Here is a 25,676-nt window from a genome sequence, read left to right on the forward strand (position 1 = left end):
ACCTTGATTTATAGGGTTCAAAACACGTCAACAGTTCTCAATCAAGGGATTTGGCTGGGAATTTGGCGGATGGCAGGGAACCCTTAGGAATTTTAAAAGTCATTTAGGTTCCTTTTCTAATATAGGTCCTTTAAATGTGTAATGATAAATGCCATCCATTCCCTTTGTTTTTAGGAGAGTATTTTTCTGTTGAAAAAAATGTTTGTTAATTTCTTCTCTCTTTATTTGAATGTTTGAACTGGTTTCCATGCGGGTATGGGAAGAAGGGTCATTTGTTGTCTTGTCAACAGTCCATTTGTCGTATCACTGTTTAATGTTGTTCCAACATATTTGTGTTGCTCGAGTCGTTGATAGTACAGTGGTTAAGTTATCTATATTACTTGTGTGTGGAATGTTGTTGCTCTGAGGTGGATGACATGGCGTCTTCTTTTTTTTAATTTTTTTTAATGAAAACTATCTAAGAGTATAAATAATAAAAAATTGAAGTTATCAAAAATAAATGTTTGGCCTCAATAAAACTTGATATTGCATCCTGCAATTGAAAATAGTTCAAAATTGTGTCAGTGTAGGTTTTCTTTTTCTTCTTCTTTTTACTGCAGGCATTAAAGGATCCTGATTAGACTATGGAAATTCCAAACTAAAAGGGGTTGGCAAATAGTTGGCGCTACACCGGACAGTTCAAAGCCAAGCTGCTAGTCTGGTGACGGCATTTCATCTTTTCAGTCAGCTTTCCTTGCAGCCCTTCACTGGCGTCCAATAAAGACCCGTGCCACTTTCAAGTTCATGGGTACCACTGCACCACACTATTTGTATTTGGGGTTCAGTCTTTATTTGGAATTACATTCATGCCAATACAGGCAGGATACCGTGTAAATCCTCTCTTACTTTTCTTTTGCCAGTTCCTAAATTGTTGAAAGCTTGTCTGGGAGGACACATTTTTTTAGCCCATGCCTCCTCCTCTCTGAGCTATACTCATCTCTCTAATATTCCTCCTCTACATTTTATTTAAATCCTTGAAATCCTGCTTTTTTCAGTGCTTTGCTAATTTGATGGTTTGCGTTATATTTATCACTTTAGTGCTATGAAACCTTAACAGGTGTAAAAGCTCTGAAGAGGTACTATTTAGCATAATTGAATATAATAAGGACTAATCACAAGGGGGAAACGTGTGTGGATTTGAAGTTTTGCAAATCCCAGCTGTGAGGTTTTGGTAGCACAGTCACGGGACGTGACCTGCTTGAGGCAGCTGTGTGATTCTCTCTTAGTTTGTGGGGCCTTTGTAAACTGAGCCTGCGAGATCTAGAAGTGGGCAAGCCAACCAATTACCACAGAGAGCCGAGCAGGAGTCCTGCCAGCTGTTAATTTGTGCTATAATAGCCCTTGCACAAGACGATCCTTCAGAATGTTTGCCCTGTAAATCATGCAGCAAACATCAGTTAAAATATGAGAAAATCTCTTTGAACATAAAGCGTAATATTGGACATTAATGTGTCACATTACATCACTGCATTGAGAGGCACTTATTAGAAGGTATAGTTTTTTTAACTTGAACTCATCAATATGCCAGCCCCTGCTCTGGGACAGTGCCTTTAGTGAAATAAAAGGTAAGTCAGTTGTCATGTGCATCCTGTATGTGCCCAGAGTCTTATATACAGATCAAAATTAAAGTCTGTTAAATCAAATTCAATATGTTTTTGCAGCACGTATTCTGAAAGCATGTATTTGAAGGTGCTTTCATGTTCGATGAAGAAGAAAGAGGGTGGATTGATGAAATAAAATGATTGCCTAAGATCACACAGTTTAAGAGGTGAGGCAGGGAATTATTCCAGGGTTGCTGGTTTCACTTTGCACTAAAGTGGTGTCTATTTGGCTTTCCTTTTTCAAAATTCAAAAGTTCATTCTTTGTTTTTAACTCGTTGTGCATATGGGTAGAGCAAGGGCAATAGGAAGAAACTGCATGAACGCGTGTCTCATTTTGGACTCCTGGGCCCAAAATGACCTTGAGCTGAGCCAGAGGCTGTCATCTAGCTCGATCTTTCAGTGGCTCGCCCACCTCTAGCGTTACCTGGAGTCTAGCAAATTGCATGCAAGTGAATTATTGGAGGGCCTTAGGTTGGCAGTTCTTCACACCAGAAAAAGATTTGAACTGGACAAAGCTTGAGCTGAGCAGCCCAGTCTATCTGATGGTGTGACATCAGACCCTCTGTGTTGGCCTAAAAGATGAAAGGACATCAGGGGTAGAAAAGTGCAGGTGCCCTTCCCACCAGCGTCACCCCCAGCAGCAGCAACTGCTGCAATAACAAAAACTAAGTTTATTATCCTTTTGTTGTTAAAGGGGCACTGGGATGACTGGGATGAGGGGAGTGCACTCCCATCAGTGCTCATGTGTGTTTGGCCGGCGGGGGGGGGGGGGGGGGGGGGTGGTTTGTGCGTGGCCAACTGCACCAAAATGGCAGATGCATAATCCCGAGGCTCTGTCGGGGCGTAACAGAATCCTGCCATAATCAACTCCCCCCATGAACAAATAACACAAGCCGTGCTGGGGAAGACCGGGGGCCCGACGTGGAATGATTGGCTGGCGCCTGGGGGCTTGGAAGTGCCCGCAAACGGCTTCGGGAGCAGGCCCGGGCATGGCTGGAGACCGGGTCCGCGATGCGCAGGTGCGCTTCGCTGGGCCGAGGAGGTGAGGTGCTGCCGTGGGCGACGGATCGCTCTCCTGGAAGATTGCCGGCGCGCCTAGACCTGTCTGGTCAACAGGGGTGATCCCCTCGGCCCCTGCTGGTTAGTGTGCTCCCGCAGCGGCTCGGAGCCGGGGGGCCTCCCGGCAGTCCTTGCCTGCCTGTGACGCGGGTGGATCCGGACTGGGCCGGGGGCCCGTGGAGGGGTGCCGGCCCCGGGCGGTGTGCTGGGAACGAATCAGAGGCCTCTGTAAGCGGACCCTGGGGCACAGGCGAGGTTTGGACTTGGGCCTCCTGTGCGTGCCTGACTTGTTGGTGGGGGCCCGTGGAGCAGTGGCTGGGCCCCCCTGCCCCGCTGGGGTTGTGGGTGGCTGCACTATTAGTGGTTTGTAATGGATCCCCTGGATGAACAACCAGACGGGGGTCATGGCCCGACCTGGGGGAGCACTCTTGCTGGTGGTAGGCGGGGGGACCCCACCGGAGAAGACAGAGTGAGCTACTGGAGCGGGACTGACTTTGTCCAGGGTGGGGCCCACGGTTGTGGAGCACCCCGCCATACAGCATCACGGCCGCCAGAGTCCTCTATGGACAAAAACTGGGAAACAGCATCCGACCACTGGAACCGCCCAAGCCGCTGTTGTGGCTCTCCTGGGGGCACCCACGCCACATTAATGTGGATGGATAGTGTTGGGCCGATTCAGATAGAGCTCGCTGGTCGGAACATCCCTAATTAGAGCCCTCACAGAGGAACGTGGTGACCAAGCCTGGCAGAGCGACCGGCGGTGAATCTGCAGGCTGGATGACATGGCGCTGAGTGATCCTTTAACCGTTTGACAACTAGCGCACAATCTATATGTCCCGGATGACTACCAGGTGCAAGACCAGAAACAAAACCCCGCACTGTAAAACCACCAGAGACAACGAAAAAGAGAAGATGGAAGACCCCACACAGTCCACGGTACAGGCTACCCTTGATAAGATTCTGGGTGCAATAGAAGATACAAAAACAACTCTGAGACATGACATTAACCAGGTGGTGATCGAACTGGGACTACTGAGAGACGACCACCCCAAATTGGTGGACAGAGTGAAAGAAACAGAAATAACACTGACAGAACTCACACCGAAACATGATAATCTCGCTACCACGGTCCTCCACCTGACTGACCGGGTGCAGCGTCTAGAGCGAAGAATGGGGGATGCAGAAGGGAGAAACCGCAGAAACAACATACGGGTCGTGGGCCTTCCTGAGGGCATCAAAAGTCCAAATATGGTGGTGTTCCTTGAGAAATGGCTGTGCACAGTTGTGGCCCTGGAGCTCCTCTCATCCTTCTCCCTGGAACGGGCCCAGAGTCTGTTCACGCCCGTTGGCACCGGGAAGGCCACTGAGTGTGGTGAGAGCCAAACCAATGCACTTCAGGGATAGGGATACCCTACTCCAGAGGGCCAGGGAGGCGGGCCATTCAAAGTCGAAAATGGTGCAGTGACGCTGTTTCCCGATTTCACTATGGAAGTACAGGGAGTGCAGAATTATTAGGCAAGTTGTATTTTTGAGGATTAATTTTATTATTGAACAACAACCATGTTCTCAATGAACCCAAAAAACTCATTAATATCAAAGCTGAATATTTTTGGAAGTAGTTTTTAGTTTGTTTTTAGTTTTAGCTATGTTAGGGGGATATCTGTGTGTGCAGGTGACTATTACTGTGCATAATTATTAGGCAACTTAACAAAAAACAAATATATACCCATTTCAATTATTTATTATTACCAGTGAAACCAATATAACATCTCAACATTCACAAATATAAATTTCTGACATTCAAAAACAAAACAAAAACAAATCAGTGACCAATATAGCCACCTTTCTTTGCAAGGACACTCAAAAGCCTGCCATCCATGGATTCTGTCAGTGTTTTGATCTGTTCACCATCAACATTGCGTGCAGCAGCAACCACAGCCTCCCAGACACTGTTCAGAGAGGTGTACTGTTTTCCCTCCTTGTAAATCTCACATTTGATGATGGACCACAGGTTATCAATGGGGTTCAGATCAGGTGAACAAGGAGGCCATGTCATTAGATTTCCTTCTTTTATACCCTTTCTTGCCAGCCACGCTGTGGAGTACTTGGACGCGTGTGATGGAGCATTGTCCTGCATGAAAATCATGTTTTTCTTGAAGGATGCAGACTTCTTCCTGTACCACTGCTTGAAGAAGGTGTCTACCAGGAACTGGCAGTAGGACTGGGAGTTGAGCTTGACTCCATCCTCAACCCGAAAAGGCCCCACAAGCTCATCTTTGATGATACCAGCCCAAACCAGTACTCCACCTCCACCTTGCTGGCGTCTGAGTCGGACTGGAGCTCTCTGCCCTTTACCAATCCAGCCACGGGCCCATCCATCTGGCCCATCAAGACTCACTCTCATTTCATCAGTCCATAAAACCTTAGAAAATCAGTCTTGAGATATTTCTTGGCCCAGTCTTGACGTTTCAGCTTGTGTGTCTTGTTCAGTGGTGGTCGTCTTTCAGCCTTTCTTACCTTGGCCATGTCTCTGAGTATTGCACACCTTGTGCTTTTGGGCACTCCAGTGATGTTGCAGCTCTGAAATATGGCCAAACTGGTGGCAAGTGGCATCGTGGCAGCTGCACGCTTGACTTTTCTCAGTTCATGGGCAGTTATTTTGCGCCTTGGTTTTTCCACACGCTTCTTGCGACCCTGTTGACTATTTTGAATGAAACGCTTGATTGTTCGGTGATCACGCTTCAGAAGCTTTGCAATTTTAAGAGTGCTGCATCCCTCTGCAAGATATCTCACTATTTTTGACTTTTCTGAGCCTGTCAAGTCCTTCTTTTGACCCATTTTGCCAAAGGAAAGGAAGTTGCCTAATAATTATGCACACCTGATATAGGGTGTTGATGTCATTAGACCACACCCCTTCTCATTACAGATATGCACATCACCTAATATGCTTAATTGGTAGTAGGCTTTCGAGCCTATACAGCTTGGAGTAAGACAACATGCATAAAGAGGATGATGTGGTCAAAATACTCATTTGCCTAATAATTCTGCACTCCCTGTACAGATGAAACGGGCTTCATACACAGCAGTGAAGAGGAAACTCCGAGAGGCAGGGATACCATACTACCTTCTCTTCCCGGCCAAACTAAAGGTGATCTCGGACGGTAAAACCATGTTCTTCCAAACACCAGAGGAGACATGGGAATGGCTAGAAGCGAGAGGAGTGGCGGAGGGACTATGCAGCCGGGGGTGGGCGCGCGGGTCGCGGGGGTCAGACGAGACAGCGCAACAGAAACAGATCCCGGGCTGAACCAACCACAGCCCAAAAGGAGCTGGCAAAAATAGACGCACTGAACGCGGCAGCTTCCGTGTGTGGGGGTGCACCATCAGTGGATAGCAGTAGTGGAGATTCGGATCGAGCATCTGTGTCCTCTGGGGGGTGGGCTCTGGCAACTCGAGGGATGCACACAGAGTGACCCCACAGACTGCGGACGAGTTGGGCTAAGAAACTTTGTACCCTGATCACGAGGTGAGGAGTGTCAGATGGATAAGGCCCCGACGGACACGCACCCAGCCCCCTACTAGTTTCTCGGCCACGAGACAGGATGGTGAGAACTTTATTCAACTTGTTGTTATTGCTTCACTTTTGCAATGTTTTATGGGCAACCTACACTTTGAGAGGCGCCCTGTGGTCCTGGCGTTGGGTTTACATTTGTATTTTCTAGATGGTGACAGAAGCACTGAGAACGCTCTACACAAACCTAAACAGCGGGAAGGGGGGGTCAAGGCACACGGGGTTACGAAAGGACTCAATTCCACCTTAATTAGGCTAACATGGCTGAATACAACTTTCTGACCTGGAATATCAGGGGAATGGGATCACCCTATAAAAGGTACAGAGTGTTGTCATATATGAAGCGGCGGGGGGTTCACATCGCTATGTTATAGGAGACTCACGTTACCACCACCGAAATACATAAACTTAGGGCGCAGATGGAGGGGACAGATATTTGCCACCAAGTATTCAGCTTACGCTAGGGGAGCACTGGTATGGGTGAGAGTGGGAGTCACTTTCAAGGTTAAAGCTGTGGCCATAGACCAAGAGGGCAGGTTTGTAGTTGTGGAAGGTAGACTGCATGGAATTACAATCACCATTAGCAGTATGTACGCACCTAACCAGGACCAGATAACCTTTATGCAGCGCCTATCGAGCCACCTCACACGCCAACGGGGGGAGCTACTATTAGCAGGGGACTTCAATAGCGTATTAGATACAGAATTGGACCGCTCCACCCCACCACTGGCTGGAGCAGCAAAGTATAAGATAGCTAAGCATATGGAGGAATGGGTGCGGGGCTGGAGCCTGGTGGACGTATGGCGTGCGCAACACCCACAAGATAGGGACTACTCCTATTTTTCACACCTGCACCAGTTACACACCAGAATTGACAGGGTGATTTGCTCCGTTGCTGTAGCCCAGAACATGACCCACACTGAGTATCTAGGGCGTACCCTGTCTGATCATAACCCGCTACTCTGCACATGGCGAGCAACTGGAGACAGACCCCCTATACCATTATGGAGTTTGGGCCCAGCAGCATTAGAGGACCAAGTATACAGGGAGACACTCCATTCCCTTTCTTACAGACCACATTTACACCGACTCAGGTTCTGCATCGACTAGAGGTGTGGAATGGGAGACGGTAAAGGTTGCAGTGAGAGGTCATTGCATGAGCCAGACTGTTGGGATTATGCGCATGCTAGAGCGTGAGTTAATAGGCCTGGAAAAAATCATCCACAAAGAAGAAAGGAAGAGGAATAGAACTGCCTCAGAATGCGATAGACTCAAAGAGGCAAAAGACTCACACGCTAAGAACGAAGAACAGTTAAGATGCCACAATACACAAAAATACCTGACCTCAAAACAAGCGGAGGAGGGCAGGTTGGGGAAGATGCTAGCATGGTTGGTGAGACCAGGAGGAGAGGGGACGCCTATAGTGAGTGTAGATGATGCGAAGGGAATACATAAATACACACCCAGTGAGGTTAATGGAGCCTTTAGAGAGTACTACACCCAGCTGCATAGGTGACCGGATAGCCTGGAAACCGAACGGTTCCAAGATTACCTACACGCATTGCCATTGATTGCTTTGCCGGAGCAAGAAGGAGATAGTCTGGGGGGGCCTGTGACATTAGAAGGGGTAAAAGATGCCATAGCACAACTAGCAGCGGGGAAGACTCCGGGTACGGATGGTCTCCCGATAGACTTCTACAAGAAGTATTCCGCACTGTTGGCACCCAGACTAGTTGAAATTTATGCGGAGGCTTTCCAGCGGGGTTCTATACCGGGATCGCTGAGTGAAGCTCTAGTGGTCCCCTTGCCCAAACGAGACACAGGTGAGATTTCAGTGACAGACTTCCGACCGTTGTCAATGTTAAACTGTGATTTAAAAAAATTTAGTAAACTAACGGGCAATAGACTGCTTGGTTTTATCTCCAATTTAATACATGAAGATCAAAACTAATTAATTCCAGCGCGAAGCACCTCCCTAAATCTGAGACGCATGTTTAACCTATCACATATGCCGCAAGCTGCGAAACCCCATGGGGCAATGCTACTGGCAATAGATTTTGAAAAAAGCCTTTGATTCATTAAGATGGGACTTCCTATGCTTGGTGATGCTCCGGATGGGGCTGGGTGAGGGTTGGGTGCCCTGGGTGGACCTGCTATACGCGGCTCCCCTTGCGCGAGTGCGTACGGGCAAAACTATCTCCGAGACTTACCCTGTACACGGGGGAACTAGACAAGGATGTCCGTTATCCCCCCTATTGTTTGCTCTAGCAATCGAGCCGCTTGCGGCCCGGTTCCGGGCGGAAGGTAGAGACCGTGGGGTGGAATGGGGACAGACTGAACACATTATCTCACTCTACGCGGACGACGTATTTATATACCTGAGAAATGGGGAGACCTTGAATGTATTGGATGATTTTGGTGTTGTCTCTGGACTCCGCCTGAATCGAGGTAATACCTTTGTCTTTCCCATGGCAGCGGGCGGAGAGCGACCTTCCTCTTGCCCATAGGATGTGGTATGGGCCCTGCGCACCTTTAAGTATCTCGGTGTACAGGTGTTTCATGACTTAGAGGACCTCCGCGAGGGTAATTTGGGTAGAGCGTTGCGCTCGCTCCGATCCTAGTGAGATTCTGGAGATCACTCACACTAACTATATCATCTAAGGTATCCCTATCTAAGATGATCATGCTCCCACGCCTTCTCTACTTCTTTGCCAATCTACCGGTGCCCTCGGCATGGTTCCATGAGTTAAACACAGTTCTCAGGGACCTTATATGGGATGGAGGCCGCAGTCGCACATCGCTGGCTGTTCTTTCTAGGCTGGTACTCCTGGGGGGCCTGGGTGTACTAGACTTTGAGCTCTACTATCTGGCCAGTCAACTGTGGACGTCCAGATGGCTTGCGGGGAGAGATCGACTGGATATATGTACTGACACCGGGGTGCAGGACATGGACAGGATACTGGCACACATGATTGTCCGAGGTGGGGCACACAGAGAGGAAAGCGTCCTAATGAAGGCTGCGACATATTGCTGGAGGTGTTGCTCGCGGCGAGTGGGGGTGGGAGTAGCTTATTCACCAGCCCTGCCGTTATCAGTGCTGGTGCAGGACTCACCGGATAAGTCACTGATGGGCCACGGGCTGGGAATCTGGGCGAGGGCCGGAGTGAATAAAATTGGTGACTTCTTGCAGGAGGGTATACTGAGATCATTCACAGATATGGCCGATAAGAATAATGTACCAGGTGGAAGGTTCCTGTCGTATCAATATCCGACACACCGCATAAAGTCACTCTGGGACACTGTCAATGCGGACCCTGAGATACGTAAGATCCTTCCTCTCATACTGACACTGGGTGAAGAAACTCACCTGATCACTAAATTATATAAGGCCCAAGTTGAGTGCTCCATGGTACCCTTACAGGCACTAAGGGAACGTTGGGGAAAAAACGATAGGGGAAGACTTAACGGAATCGGCCTGGAAGAGAGCACTAGCATACCCCAAGACGGTATGACGAAACACACGCTTGCGGTACATTCAATATAATTACTTACACAGGACGTACCTCACCCCCACATAGATTAAACATCATTTACAGAGGCGAAACTAGAACATGCCCCAGGTGTGAAGAACTGGATGCAGACCAGGACCACGTGTTATGGCAGTGCTCCGGGATCCGGCATGCCTGGGGAGAGGTACTGGATGAGTTGGGGGTGCTACTGGAGCTAGAACTGGACCGGTCCCCATCGGTGTGCCTGATGGGGCTGCATGTCGAAGTAGCTGCTGGGTCAGTAAGGGCTAGATTCCTGGACCTAGCATTGGTACATTTTAGGAGGCAGATTGCCCTTGGATGGAGATCTTCTGATAGCCCTCCTCTAGGGATCTGGAGAAAGGATGTCACAAAGTGGGCTAAAGCAGAGCTGCAGGTCCTGAAACGAGAGGAAATTAGGGGATTACGCTCGAAACCCATTGCCCCTGACTGGGAGAAATTACTAGATAAGTGGGAACACGGAGACCATGTAAGAGGAGCTCAGTGAGCAAAAACTGACGACCCATAGCCTAGAACAACAGGGGAAAGGAGTATATGGTAGTACACCGACACCAAATAATGAACATAGAGGTGGGACCGGTACCAGCATAGCAGGCACAGGAGAGAAAGAGTCGGCAACACCACGACACAGCAGGCCTTAAAGGGGATTGAGTATGATAGTATCAGTGCATCATAAATCGCATTTAGAGATCCCCGCCCCTTAGAATTCTGGACTTGGAAATTAGGGAATAACACAGAACTGAATGAATTAATATCAACAGCTCCCCCCCTCACAACACCGTACAGACACCCCATGTCACCATCGTGTAAATAGTTTCACATAGAACCTGATTGATACCTGTTATAATAAATGACTATGAATACCTAATGTATGCATGCTCAAGAATCATCCTAACCCACGAGCATTTTGTTAACAAGGTAAAGATTTTTCAAACACCTAAATGTAATAATGATCAACATGTATGAGCAAGGAAGCAAACAACGAAAACAGTATCGGAACTATAAATGTTTGTAAGTAAAACGTTAATAAAAATATATATTTTTTAAAAAGTGTGTTTGGCCGGCCATCTCAAGCCGGCCAAACACGCATACACACTGTGCTGTCTCCAGCTCGGCACTGTGTTGCCGGGCTGGAGAGAGCAAGCACAGGCTCCCAGTCTGCCTGGGGGCGCTCCCAGCCAATCCTAACGCTGCTCCGAGCAGCATCAGGATTGGCGACAGGACAGGCTGGGAGCCTGTACCTGCAGTGACTAGGGAAAGAGGAGCAGAGCGGTGGAGAATTAAGTTTTTTTTAAAAAATTTAAAATTATTATTTCCCTCTCCCCCGCGTGCCGAGCCCCGACTGCTTCCCATATGAGTAGGTTATATTGAATCTTCCCCCAGCAGAGGACAAATAGTGTAAAACTCTGGAGGGTTGAAGTTGTATTTAAAGGTACTCTGTCCTGCTCGAAATCATCACCCATGTATCAGTGTGTTACAGCAACATGCATGAATTACACTTCTGATTAAGAGCACCCTCTCTTGTAGTGTGTGCCAGCACTCTTTCACTTTTCTAACTTTAGGATCTGATAATAGTACTGTTTACTTTACAAGCCCATGCCACTCCTTAAAGGTGGTCTTTTGCGGCACTCACTCAAAGTATCCCGCCTGGGATGGATGAACCAGTAACATGGCATTCAAGTCTGTCCTTGCTACCTGCTGCTTCACTGTGTATGCTTTGAGTGGTCAGTCCCTGTCCGAGCATGGTGGCCATCTTGAAGGGGTCATTAAACAGGAAACACTTAAAACACCTTTAGAGCAGATTGGTAGTATATCCAGACGTAAGGCAAATAGTAAAGCACAGATTACCATTAGGACTGGGTGCCTCACAGTTACTCAACTCGTTTGTTTATCTTCGAGTGACAGTGCAAGCCATCATTTCATAAGAAGTATTAATATATTCTGTTAATGAAATGAATAAGCTACTATCCTGCACAATTCATGTATGATGTAATTATTACAGTGCTCATTTGATTTCTGAGGATGGAGAGGTAAAATGCCTAAGAAATGTACACGCTATTCAAAATATGAACAGGCAAGAGAAAATTACTAAATCAGAGTCTAATTTTGGAGTTTGTTTAGAAATTGCAATCAAGCTTGACAATTGTAAATTGTCAGGGCTTCACGTCGATGGTCTATCATCCGCTTGGCTAAACAACATGGCCTCTTAGCAAAATGTAGTTTAATTGCATTCACCGGAGCGGGACCTGATTGTGGCGCCATTTTCTGCAGCTCTAGATGGAGTCTAGAAATGTATCAAAAGAAGGGACTTGATTCGATTTACAGCAGCCCACCCCCTTTAGTGAAAGGGACAGGATTGTGAGGAGAAATAGTTCTCTTGAGTGACCGGCAGCAAGAACGTGGCATGCATTTTGAGGTGGGACACAAGTATGAAAGGGAAAATGGAGGAACAGTGGGAACGGGCAAAGAAACACAGGAGAACAGGATGGGAGAAAGGTTATAGGAACTCTGTAGGGATTGGTGAGAGTAAGAAGGAGGAGTTGCAGATCACGACGTGCAAGAGTGAGCACAAGGTGTGGGGGGAGATAATGTAGACAGAGGGGAGTACTGGGTGCTAAATAAGAGGGCATGGGAGAGGTGCGATAGTGCACATTGCTTGTAGGAAGCTGGTAATGTACAGGGTCGGAGCAGTGAACAGTGTATAGAGAGCGGCGGCCAAAGACACAGTAGTGATGTCAGCTTTGATGCTGGTACCAGGCTTATGATTCCTATTAGTCATTCTACTCTCACCAATGGGGTGATCATAATTAACTTCAGTGATTCCCTTCATGGCATCTTTAATTATGATAGTAAGGTCATTAATACTGTATGCTCGCTCTTTGCTGGTGGAGCCCAGGTGCCTGAACTTTTTAAAGAGCTATATCCCCTTTTGCGGCCTGCATTGTGCAATAGCTTACGGCATGACCTGCACCGTAGGCTATGTTGTGGACTGGAGCAACCAGGAGATTGATTGACAGGAATGAGGAGGGGCTTTTGATATAGTTTCTGTATAACTTTTTGTACTGACCAATGTACAGGGTAAAAGGCAAAAACACTATCTCTGTTATGAACAGTGTTGTGAGGATGTGGTGACACTGCTGGGAAACACCATGCATGAATTAAACATGAACAGCAGCAAGAAGCAGCTGCATAAAGAACAAATATAGGCTGCTTGTCCTTGGGCTTAACCACAGAGGTTTAAAAGAGCAGCAACGTATTATCGTCATGCATTTTGAGACAATCTGTGATTATTATATGTTAATGATTCCTACTCTGTTCTGTGCCTCTTTTTGACTGTTTTATAATGTCTTACTGATTTGTAAAACAATAAACATTTGTATGGAAAAATAAATACAAATAAAAAACAAAAGGCCAGAAACGAACTCAGATTCGTTGCTGTGCTTAGCCTTCTTGTGAAAAGATTTGGATTTCAGAGCGGAGGATGCTTATTTAAAAAAGCATGTGCAATGCCATAGGTTTTGCGTTTGCTCGAGTTAGAGATACTCACTTTTTAAACTCCTAACTGGACTGTTCTTGCCACGTAATTTGAAAAAAAAAAAAACAGTTTCACATAAGTGAGCCCACAGCCACCATGAAGCATGACGGAGACACACAAAAGGAAACAGAAGTTAGCTTGCAGTAAAACGGATCGGCAAAAGTCCAATTATCCATGTATCCTGCAAAAGTGCAATTATCCATGTAACAAGGTCGATGTCATGCAAAGCACGCGAGCTAGTTCGCGCTGCCTGCGAAATAAAGAGAAAAAAATGTCCAGAAACCAAACTGAAAACATGGAGCCTCGTATGTTTTCAGTAGATGTCCGGTGCGCTTGTGGAGGGCTAAACACCTGAAAAGGAATGACGTATGCGTGCCTTTCACTAATGAAATTAAGCAAATTTTAAAAGGCAGGCCCACAAACCAAACAAACTGATGGGTGTGGTTAAAAGCCCATAGAGATATTACACCAGGGACGGAGCGCTTTGTGCCCGACCCTAAAAAGGGATAAGAAAGCTACTAAGCTTTCCAATGGACAGGAGTAACTTAATACTAATCTGAATATTTGGTACTTCCCAGTATAGTCACAAACCGGTTATGCATACAGTTAATAAGCACAGCAAGGTCTCCGTTTCTAAAAAGCAGAAGAGGGGATTTAATGTCAAAAGCAATTAAAACAGTAGTTTTAGGAATACAGCATTATTTATACCAATGTTGACAAATGTTTTTATATTGCCATCATTGGAGTTACTTAGGTTAATATACAGAATAGGATGCTAGTTATTTTATATTTACTTCCTGTACATTGTTCTTGCTGATGTTTTATGCTGATGCTTTAGAAAACCCCTACCAGTGCCCCTGAGTAAATGATTCTTTCCTTGATCAGACTTTTCAGTGTTACTTCCCTATTTTTGCGCTTGCTGTTCTTTTCCCCTTTGTCAATAGTTTCAATATTTTTTCCCTCTGAAAGTTATCCTTCCTTTTTGTCTCCTTTCACTGATCAATTAATTTCCTATTTCTACAGACCTCCGGTTTCTCATTTTACTATCCTGTTTCCTTTGTCACCGTACATTCTTTTGCCTTTCCACTTTTTCCTCGTTGGTCCCTTTGGCCTCATGTCTATGGTAAGGATAGAGTAAGGTATCCTAAGGATGAACTGTAAAAAGCTGAATACTAGCAATTATGCTTAGGATTAAGACTCTGTGTTCTGCATTGAAGATGTTGCTTATTAAGGTTGTTGACAGATTAATGATTACATCTTATCCTGAAGTTAAAGTTTCCCCTAAAGTAATCTTCAAGACAGGAATCGTAGTGGAACTGATGGAGGAGCTATAGTTAGAGGGAGCTAAACTATCTCCAGCTGATGTTGTACTATGCGTTGTGACATCAGTGTCGGATCGTTCTAGGGTATTGTATATAGTATTGCTTTCCGATTGGCTGTTTCTTCCTAGTTGTAGGGTTTACCCTGCTACATAATTTTTGGATCTAAGTTTGGGCGTAGGAATGGACTTGGTATACAGCAGTGCTGGTTGACTACAAGTACTAAAATAACCTTGAGGGGCAACTTAGTCCATCTTTGTGCCCTTACTCTCCCACTCTGCCATCACTATCAGACAAAGATAGGTACAAATTAAATAAGTTCATTGCAATTTCACAAACTTAAAAACGCTCACCCTTGACCTATGCCGGCAGGAATGCCCAAAATAGCCAAGTGGATTTCCCGCTGTCTTACGAATCCAGCCAAGACAATCTGACAAATGTGTTGTTAGACCTATGCCATCATTTAACAATGCCAGGCAAAGTTAAAGGTTTGGCTGCAGATAGCACTTAATTGTTAATAATTAAAGAAGACAAAGATCTGGTTTAATGATGATGTTTTGGAATTTGCTAGGTACGGTTGAAAATAACAATCTAACTCTTCTGGATTTTTTGCCACACAAATCTTATCTAGGAAAAAATGGAAACCTGTGATCAACTATCCCTTCACTGTTTAACTTGCCTTTCTAACGGCTTCTTCAAACTTCTGGCAAGTCATTCTCCAATATCCTGTTTAAAAACAAGAAACCTCAAATTTCACTAAGATAACAGACTTTGGATGAGACTTGGGTGATTAGAGCTAATAACTTGTTGAATGTCTCCACATACCAAACCGTGGACTTGATTGCCTCTACTTGCAAGCAGAAAACCCCCCGGCAATAGCCAGAAGTTAAGATACTTGCCCTGAATCATCTAGTATTCATCATCACTTACAACAAAACTGTGATCCATCATGCTTGATCCTGCCCAGTTGTTAATTCTACCTGCTAAAAGATAAACAAATAAAAAATTGCTGTCCTCCATGCGGTCCTTGTGGGTCAATAAACAATTGTAAATAGATGGAAACATCATCTTTTGGGGATTTGCCACAATTCAGACGTTTTCCTGTTATGGGTCTTGGGTTCTGTTAATCTGGTCATTTAAACAAAATTCAACCTAAACAATGTAGTCTTTTAAGAGTTCTTGAAATTTAAAGTATTGTTAACAAAAGTAGGTAGACTCCGTGCTGGACATGCAGAAACTAGATACTCTGTGATATATGCTCTTCAAATTATATAAACTTTTCATATGATGAAGTCAAATTTCAATCACAAGATGCAGCAAAGGTGAGGAATATTTTCGTTCAGAAAATCTACAAACATTTTCTAAGAGGCAAAGGTCTCAAATATTGAATTTGTCGATTATCTCGAAAGTCTTTCCCACTGCTGCTCAAACTAGATTTCTGCCTGCTCATAGGTATTTCTCTTGTGGCGCCTGCTGGTAGAGCCAAAATGGAAAAGGTGGCTTACTGCATAGGACCATCAAATGCAAAACGATGTAACTATTTGGTTGACGGCACTAAAGACGTAACACAACTTAACATTACACAGAACTCCACTAGTATGCTATTACTAAACCATAGTCATTTTAGGAGTCCTTGTCATTAAAGGCATACCCGATGTGATCAGTAGTGATATCTTTCCCTTAAAGTTATACTTGAATGTAGGCCTACAAATAATACTATCTAATTGGAAAAATGCCTGTTAGATCACAGTTATACCAGCTGTGCCTGCCAGTATAACCTTAACCCCTCTGATTTAATAAACATGTATACACCACAGTGGGGCAAAGTAGACAAACTTTCAATAAGATTTTTTTAAAATAAATGATGAAGCTATTTAAGTGAACATTCCGCACCACCTTCCATCGCCCTCCTTGTTCACCTCACAGTAGCTTGGTTTTGTTATAGAGCATTATCCTTCAAGCCATTTACACATTAATCTTAATGTTTAATTCACTTACATTTGGCTTTGTTTTAGCCATACATCTTTTACTCCTTGTTCTGTGACACCCTAGACTTTTGTTATGTTCTTTTATAATATTCCTACTTTACTAGGGATTATGTCCATGAAGCCAGACTTTTTGCAGTTACACCTCTGTGTTTGGGCCACTGAACATTTTGTTTTCCACAGATTACAACCATACCCCAGTATCCTGAGTCAAACAAAAACAGTTTCAAACTCCATTTGTGAGATGAGTCTAGTTCAATATTTGTTCAAGGACTGAGCAAACCCTCTTGCTTTTTTCAAATTATTGTTGAATATACATATGTGTATATTCTGTAATTTAACAGTAGAATGTAGGCCTGTACCCTAGAAAATGCCCAGTGTAAACTGCCATGCTAAGCAGATTCAATATTTTAGGGTGGCATTCTTGTACTGCCTTTTATGACTTATGCCTTGCTACCTCACTAGGGCTTCTGAGCCCCCTATTGCCTCTCTGTAGACTTCCCTTATAAATTGGGTTCACCTGAAAATAGGCAAGTTCTTGAAACATTCTAACATTTTACGTCCTGTCTATATTTTGGGCAAGACCCACCCTGGATCCTGTCCTTTCCGCCACAGAGCCTCAGTTACAAATCCTACTGGCTCAGTGACCTACTCTGGCTTTTTCCTACCAGAATGCTTTGTAGCCGTACCTGGGCTGTAGTGGTCCCACTGGTGTATGGACACAAACTCGGGGTCCCCTCTTGACTTCCCTTATTAGAGGTTTGGCCTCAAAATTAGCCTTGTGGTGAGGTTGGCAGTAGTTACTGGTGAAACTGTATTCTCTGCCTTTCAGACCTGCTTGTGGCCAGGATGAAAACCTAATAGTGCTGTTCTGTTAGGCATCCGAATGCAAGGCGGGCATAAAACGACATTGGTCTTTGTGCATCGGAGTCATTCACCATTGCAAGGTGTGAGTTTCCAAGACCTTGGCGATTATTTTTCACTTTCACACTGATAAGGGAAATAAGACGATATGACCAACTGCGATCCAAAGATGCTCCAGGTTTAGGGATCACGATGTCTGTAAGTCAAAGGTTGTGTGGAAGCACCCCAACATCAAGCACCTCATCAAACAGTGCCTTCAGCACAGGACTAGAGTGGAAAGGCTTAAGCTTAAAAAAAAGCTCTGGTGGAATGTGATTAGGGTCCCTCTCTGAAGCTGAGATAAAGCTTCTGCCAACTGCCCTAGAGAGATCATAGCTTCCCAGTATGCCTTTTGTCCGTGTGAAAGAGAAGGGCCGGTAAGTCTCACACAAAGCTACAAATGACGAGGTTTCACGTCTGGCATGTGCGGTAGTGTAGAACAAAGTAAATGCAGCCAGTACCCACCAGCTCTTCACTAGCCGTCCGTCTGCATGGCGTATCATGACTACATGCAAAGAAGGTTCTTTGTCTGCAGAGCCAGTGGAGCAGTTTGGGGGCCTTGATCTTCCTAACATAGACGCAGCTCCTAATTTCCTAACCTAGAGGTGAGCAGTATTACATTGAAGCTGTCTGACACACCAAGTCAAATTTCAAAAGTATGTATTTCAAATGATTAATTTCCAAAATGTGTTGCTTATTGCAGCCCACCAGATAGCCAACATACCTGCTCTACCTGTATGCCTTAAAAGCATCCTTTAGACACCACAGAGCCATCGTTTTGCAAGAAGTATCCATCCAGTTTGGGGACAGGGTATTCTTTAAATGCTGAGAGTCAACCACCTATAGGACAGTCTCTATCCACTTCCGGTGATCCTCTCAGCATCAGTCTAACTGGCGGGTGGGCAAAGATGCTCTGAGCCAGGATTTGTACATCAAGAAAATACCTCCCATCGAACTTGAGAGATAAGGTACCCTGTTGCTTTGAGGAACACTCATCTTCATATGCATTATAAGCCTTCCAAGTGTGAGCATAGTCTTTATATGAACATTCTCAAATATCAGTTTAAAAATATTTTGTAATCAACATAGGAATATAAATGTTGTCCTACCAGTGCACGTCTCACTGAACCTGATACTCTTTTGATCATTCTGTTTTAATACATATTGTATTGCATGTTCATTTTTTGTTTCTTTATCACTTTGGATATTAATGCCTAGTTCGGAGTCTACTACTCCTCCATAATTTATCTGAGGGTTTAGTGCTCTAATGGGATGCCAAATGAGGAAGACTAAATAACGGTAGGGGTCTCCTTACGAGAATTATGAGCCTTTTAGCTGGCTAGAAAATAGTCTTAAATGCACTTGATGCAGTTAAGTATCCCAGAGAATCCTAGTCAAGAGCTTGGGTATAACCTTGGAGTGTCACTGAACCTAAGCTACATCTTCTGTAATCATAGGAAATTTTGAATTCCATCTTGAAGCGTTCTCTCGCCCTATCAGAAGATATGGTCATCTTGTCATGAATGGGTCAAGAACCGTAGACTGCTGCAGCAGCAGCCCTAGTGCAGGCGAGGACAAAGTGCCTCTCTGCCCCATAAAAAAGTGTTAGAAAATAGCCTTCACTGGGGTGCAGTGGCCCTCCTACATCGCTAGCCCACTAATGATAGTTACTCTATCCTGTACTACTTATGTTAACATGCCCAGTAGGTTGCCTATCGTTCTTCAAACATGGGGGATGGAAGGAGAGCGGAAAGGGGAGTCAGTCAGGGTATCTCAGATTGAGAAAGGAGATTATGATGTGAAGTAAATATAGCTCTTCATCCTTTTTGTATTCTGCACCCCAGAATCTGAACATCCTTTTTGTCAAGAGTGGTTTGAATTTCACAACCTGCTGCCAGACAGTGAAGCACCTGGTGGAATGTAAATGAGGTTGTGCTGCTTTGGTGTATTATTGTAGGTGTTGTAATATTGTTTTCTGGGAGTGGCCTTGTTGTACCCAATTGTTATAGTCCAAACCACTTAATATTATTGTTCAAACAAATGCTTGTTTCTGGTCCGGTGAAAGGCACAGGTGAGTAGTGCTGAGAAGAAATGCAAGAAGCAAAGATGGGAAATGAGAGGAAGAGGGAGCAGGAAAAGAGGGACTGGAGTAGAGCAAACGTTGAAGTGTCGTCGTTACTATTCATGGTTACCTGGAAGTTGAAGTTCTCTGATTAATACAATGTTTTACATGATTATCAAAGATGGGATTTTGTTTAAAAATCATGTCCAGGTTGTGGACCTTGTACTGAGCTCCCGAAATTCAAGCCTCCACCCCAATGTAGTAAAAGCTATTGATACCCTTATCTTTATTATTTCTAAATATGCCTAACAACTCTTGCCACACTACTGACTCCTGAAGTACTCTGTTTTTAATACTGTAGTATGCTACACAGAAGAGGACTACATTGCCCATTATCCTCCAACTGATCATTTAACATACCCCATACCTGGCGGTTTTGCCCTTGTTCTGAGTTGACAGGATGGGTTTCTGCAAGACCTATTGCTTACAGTATACATGGTGTAGGATTTTAGTCACCCCCCTGCAAATGGTAGCTTAATTGAGCCAGCCTCTTTCAGCTGTTGGATTGAGCCATTGTTAATAAGGTCAGCCCAGAGGACTATTTCCCTTTCATCTTCATGCTGTTGGGCTGTACCTTTCCGCCTCCTCTGGGGCGCATGCATTGCAGTGTGGGAAGGACTATTTCACATGGAAAGAGTATGGTTGACCATGGTGCTTGTAGTCACATCCAGTTCCTTATCACTACAAGAATTACATACAGAAAGCCCTTCCTGTTTTTACTGTAGCAGGCGCTTTTGACTGCTTTTGTCATGACTCAACATTACTAGTACCACTGGCAAACCTCTTTAATGAATACTGTTACAAAACTACAAACAGAACCACTAACACCACCATTATCAGCATGGCCAATACCCAGCACCACCATTTCCAATACCACCTTGAATTATATAAACACAGATACCACCAGAATCACCCTATGCCCATTGCTACCACTTAATGCCACTGCCAGTATGCAGCCAGCACCGCACAACTGTCCCCACTACGAAGCATTGACGAAGTCAGTTGGAAACATCATTTCTGCATGCCTTCGTGTGCAAGCATAGGCAAATTAAAGCCAAAACTTTATCAATGCTTCTTTTTAAATCTAGGTATAAAATGCATGTTTTACAGGTCCCCAGACACTTCACTAATTTTTGGTGATTATCATTTTCCAAAGCTGCTTGATAGTGGCTTTTCTAACAGGATCCTGATTTTGCAGGCAGGTTATATCCCGCAGCTCTCAGCCATTCTGAACACAACTTTACCTTGTCACCTCTGTTACCGTGCAGTTCTGGTGGTTGAAGTCACACACGTGGACTCAGTATGTCTTCACCTAGAATGATATATTTTGTAAATAATCTTTAATTCCAACAAAAGATAAAAAGGGCAAAACACAGAGTAATACAGTGTGTATACCTGAGTCATGTAAGTCATACCACATCAAGAGGACATCACCTCTACCCCATTCACCATTCCATACCCAATATAAAGGCCAACTGCCAGTCCTGTAATAACAAATGCCGGTCTGGGGACCAAATGCAGCCTTGTCATAAATACTCAAACTAGCCTCTCTCCCTTCATCTACACGCACCACATCTTTCCATCCATTCTCTCTTTCTCTCTCTTTCTCTCCTCTCCCTCTCTTACCTCTTTCTCTCTACATCCCCCTCCCTCTTTCTGTCTCTGAAGCCTCCCTGACCTCTGCGCCTACTGCAATTAACCTGGGGAAGCAGGGGAAAGTGACAGAGGCAACCGCACTGAACCTTGGCTTTCACAACCATCCTCCAAAGGCTCCAGCCCAATGGGGAAATGCTTGGTTGAATGTAATGCCCATCTGGCCCTGGTAATAACAATATCTCACATATCATAGGCACGTCTTTCACTTAGTTTGACACTGTAACTGACTTTATTAGGTATAGTTTAGCAGCCACTGAGTGCATTCAGCGGTTTTAGTTCCAATAACCATTTTTGTTTTTCTCTTTTTATGTGTGTATTTGTAGGCAGTTTTCCTGAGTCAAATTTGGTAGCAATCTATGGTCAGTTATGGTGAATAATAGCATTTGATGACTGCCTATGTTTAAGATCATTGTAGACAACCAGCTGTATGTAGGAAGAGCTATGGCAGATTTTCAGAATTTCCATAAGATAAACTTGCATGCTAAAAATCTAAATGCAAATCCTTGGGTGTCCCAGAAATCTGACATAGTGCTTGTGAGTTGGTATTGGAAGTCACTGCACATTCCTAAGTTTACATTTTATGCTAGGGTTAAAGTAATGATTTTGTGTCTTCAACAGCTAAAGCTAAATTTAGATACCCGTATCCAAATCCCCCTACAAGCATCCACTGTTCGTGGTGATGATCTTTTACCCAGCATTCTCTTAACCCCGCCCAGTGTGGCCAGCCCGACTTGGTTTGAAGCCTTTTTTGGTAGTTAAGGTAAATCACCCTCAACCTTTGCCCCTCTCTTTAATTTCTTCTGCTGCCTCTTCAACCTACTTTGTTGTCTTGGCTGGACTTTCTAACGCTCTCTGCCAGTACCAGAATGCATCACAGTATGTACAGTTGTTGATGTACGGAGAAATACTAGTACTTGAAAGTGACACCACGAGATGGCATGTAACAGCTTAGGAGTTGGTGTACACCTAGCAAATCATTGTTGGTTTCAGTGGCATTGATTTGAGTTGACAACATGTCAAAATGATTCAACTGTCTCTGAAAACAGAAAATATAAATACTTTTGTGTATGCATATAGCATAGGCAAACTGTGTCCATGCTATGCAACACCAGAAGCCTTAATGGAAAAAAATTGGTTAAAGGAATTAATTCTGCCTTCTAAAGCCACCCCAAATGATTTTCAGGATGACATGGCCACCTATGAACTTTGGTAGGATGTTATAACATAATTTTCTAAATCTTACTCCCATAACGTTTTAGACCATATGAATTATATAAAACAAAAATAACCACAAAATGTTTCTCACAAATGTTTGTGGAATTTGACAGCATAATTTCAAAAGTAAGATTTAGTAACTTTAACTGAAGAACATTTTGTAACTGATTTAAAACAAGCATTTGCAATGCATTAGGTCTCATATTTGCTAGTGCTAGAGCTACTGGTGTTGTAAATTCAGAACTGAACTTTCCTTGCCACATAAATTGTTCAACCCTGCCTCACAATTTGGTATTTCCCTGCCACATAATTCCAGCGACCCCGCATATAACTAAAGCACTTCCATTTACCTTCTTCTATCTGCAGCCAAAAATGAAAATGTTGCCATTTAGCATCCTAACTTAAATCTTTCATGATAATTCCAATAGAATACCACTTTCCCCACCCCAGAATGAGAGATGCTAGCTGGCTAACACAATTCCAAAAAAAGACACAAGACCGCCTTCGAGGAGTAACAAGAGAAATAAACTAAAAGGGCCACCCAAACATATCAAGTGTGTTCAGTCCGAGTGTAATAAGGATGGTAAGTTGGCCTGAATCATGATCATAATTGCAATAAGGAGAGATTAATAAAACATATACAGTAGTCATGTAAACCCAATAAAAACCTTTATCGGAAATAAAGTTTTGGCATTAGACTGCAATGCTCAAGAATTGCCCCTAGAGGACACCACAATGAAAATAGCATTTGTAAGAAACATGGTCATGTAACCATATTAACCCCTATAGGGCATAACCGCATGAAAAGAAAATGTCAGAAAGTAATGTACTGTAACCATATACTTAGCCCCTAGATGGCATAGCGCATTTCACATTTTTAGGGCTAGCAGGCCTACTACAATGAAATTACAAACAAGCCCTTTAAAATACAAACTACTTCCAGCTTTAAAACTAAAGTTACAACCATTAGAGCGCTTAAAAAGACACTGAATGAATGGTGGGAGGAGTTATTATTTTGGGGACCCACTAACCTAGTGTGTGGACTAAATATGATGTAGACAGAAAGAGCATGTTGTGGTGAATGTTTTGATGGTGGTCCCATTGTCCTAGGACCACCACAGGCTGAGTTATGAGCAAAAATGTTTTGCAAAAGTAATGCCCTGCAAAGCATTATGGGGCGAGTTTCAGTGCTGCAAATATGGTATTATGCTTATATGTTGACTGTAATGCTTAGAACGGCCCCTAGAGGACACCACAATGAAAATATAATTTGTAAGAAACATGGTCATGTAACTATATAGTTAACCCCTGGAGGGCATAACCACATAGAAAGAAAATGGCAGAAAGTAATGCAGTGTAACAATATATTTAGCTCCTAGAAGGCATAGTGCATTACACATTTTCTGAGCTAACAGGCCTACTGCAATCATATTGGAAACAAAGCCCTTAAAACACAAACTACTCTCAGCTGTAAAACAAAGGTTCCAGCCATGAGAGAGCTTAGACAATGAATGGTGGGAGAGGTTATTATTGTGGGGTCCACGCTAACCTAGTGTGGGGACCCAGAGGTGATGTAGACACAGAGCACATTGTTGTGAACGTTTTAGTGGAGGCCCCATTGTCCGAGGACGACCACAGGCTGAGTTATGAGAAAAAATGTTTTCTAAAAGTAATAGCCTGCAAAGCATTATGGGGCAAGTTTCCCTAGTGCAGTGAATATTGTAGTATCAGCTCTTCAGCTGTGTCTGGAGAGCCACTTTGAGGATTTCTGTGTTCTTCTCGTAAAGCATTCATCAATTACAAGTGTTTTTGTGAAAGCTATGGAGTGTGAAGGGGAGAGTCAAAAGAAATTACTCTGATTGTGTAACAGTGTGAACAATATGACCAGAGCTTCAATACCGCTGATGGAGTTCGCTCTGTTCTGCGCTGTTCGCATTGTGAGTACATGGCTGCCATGGAGCAAGAAGGGGAGAGACAAAAGAAAAAAATAGTTTGCATATGCTAAATTATATGGGCAATTGTGCAATAATCCATGTAACTGAGTCAATCTGCAAGGCGGTAACAAAACTGCCCCAAGACGTGACAAACGTAAAGCATTTACCAATGACATCAAGAGATTTTGGAAAGGCAAGCCCATGGACGAGTGAAAGTGATGGGTGTGGTTAAAAGCCCACAGAATACTTGCAACAGGTTGAAAAGCACTTACTCGTGTGACCTAAAAATAAGGTAAACATTTTAAAGTGGTAAATGGTTATGTAAAGAATGGTAAATAGACAAAATAAAAAGAGTAAAGTTACAGACAAATTAGAATAAAGTATAAGTGTGCATGTTTATGTATATTGAGGGAGGTTCTTTACCCAATAAAAAATAATAGTTCAGGTATATGTAAATAGAAACAGATAAAATAAAAAGTTGAGTGAAGGTCGAAATTTTGATTAAAATAATTCAAAACCCAGAAAAAAGATGTTATAGTAAAATATGTTTTTGAAAAATAATTTTTGCACTAAACGTTTTGGAAAAGAGATTACCACATGGAACCATGAACTTTAAAAGTTTGAGAGAGGGAGCAAAATCTTTTTATTTGGCACCAATGTTTGGATTGTTGCTACAATACCTGTGTATTTTTCATGTTGCAAGAGCTACTTCCTTTTTGTGAAGGCACATAAATATGAATCACTTCTACAGAAAAAAATACAACTGTTTAATATATTTCATGGGCCAGTTGGTGAATGTGTATTACATATATGGATGGCACAAGAAATTAAAATAAAATTGTTTTGGAGCAACTCCAAAAAAGCAGATGTACATCAACGGCTTGACATGGTATACCAAGCTACCAGTGACCCAACATACAGCGAATAAATAAAATATTACATGGATAGTCAGTCAGTTAACTCAACCTGTGTTCCAATAACATTGGAACAGCTATTTCTTCCATATCAAAATGAGTGTCCTCGTTCATTTCCTTTATTGACTCCGGATGTCCACCTATGGCAGCAGTTAACAATGCTCATTTTCAGGATTGGGTCCCATTTTTCTAGCTCACTTTGAGCTGTTAACTACCGTAAGTCGGAAGATTGTGCAGAAAAGCTCTGAAACTATGGTACTTAGTTAATCTGATA

General features: G+C 43.7%; 1 protein-coding gene across 7 annotated transcripts in view; it reads left to right on the forward strand.

Moving 5' to 3' along the window:
• Positions 1-25,676, forward strand: part of RAPGEF2 (Rap guanine nucleotide exchange factor 2) — a 681,573-nt gene that overhangs the window by 238,070 nt on the left and 417,827 nt on the right. The window lies entirely within an intron of this gene.

This window comes from Pleurodeles waltl, chromosome 1_2 (genome assembly GCF_031143425.1).
Source record: "Pleurodeles waltl isolate 20211129_DDA chromosome 1_2, aPleWal1.hap1.20221129, whole genome shotgun sequence".
Classification (NCBI taxonomy): domain Eukaryota; kingdom Metazoa; phylum Chordata; class Amphibia; order Caudata; family Salamandridae; genus Pleurodeles; species Pleurodeles waltl.